The sequence below is a fragment of the Egretta garzetta genome, unplaced genomic scaffold, assembly GCF_000687185.1.
Source record: "Egretta garzetta isolate BGI_Z169 unplaced genomic scaffold, ASM68718v1 scaffold1272, whole genome shotgun sequence".
Classification (NCBI taxonomy): Eukaryota; Metazoa; Chordata; class Aves; order Pelecaniformes; family Ardeidae; genus Egretta; species Egretta garzetta.
This window is the reverse complement of record NW_009258920.1, coordinates 1-511: the sequence shown is the minus strand read 5'-3', so window position 1 is coordinate 511 and position 511 is coordinate 1.

Sequence of the window (511 nt, the reverse complement as noted above, 5' to 3'; positions counted from 1 at the left end):
ATGCCGCCCGCTCCTGCCATGCCTGCACTCTCAGCCTGCTGCCAACTCCTGTTTTGGCTTGTGTCTGCAACTGTTGCAACAAAAGTTGGTCTGAATTTTGAATCTGACATCTCCCAGCTCAGCTGTATTTATTTTACTTTATTTTATTTTATTTTATTTTTATACATCAAAATATTTATATATCAATTACAAGTACTTATCCACCTGCCTAGCAGGAGCGTTTGTCCGTCCTTCGTGCAGTTCCCAGCCCGGTTCCCGTGCTCACCCACATCGCCTGTCGAACAAGAATATTTATTTCCTGCTGTTTATTTACACGGATTATTTATGCCTTCGGTTGGGTTTGGGGTTTATTAATTAAGGATATTTCTTCACCCCCCCTTTTATCTCCCTGTTTATCTCCCTGTTTATCAAGAATATTAGTAAATAATACTAATAGCATTTGTTTCTCTACCTGTAGAGCTGTTTACCTCTCAAGAATATTTATTTACTTATTTATTGATCTTTTTATTTC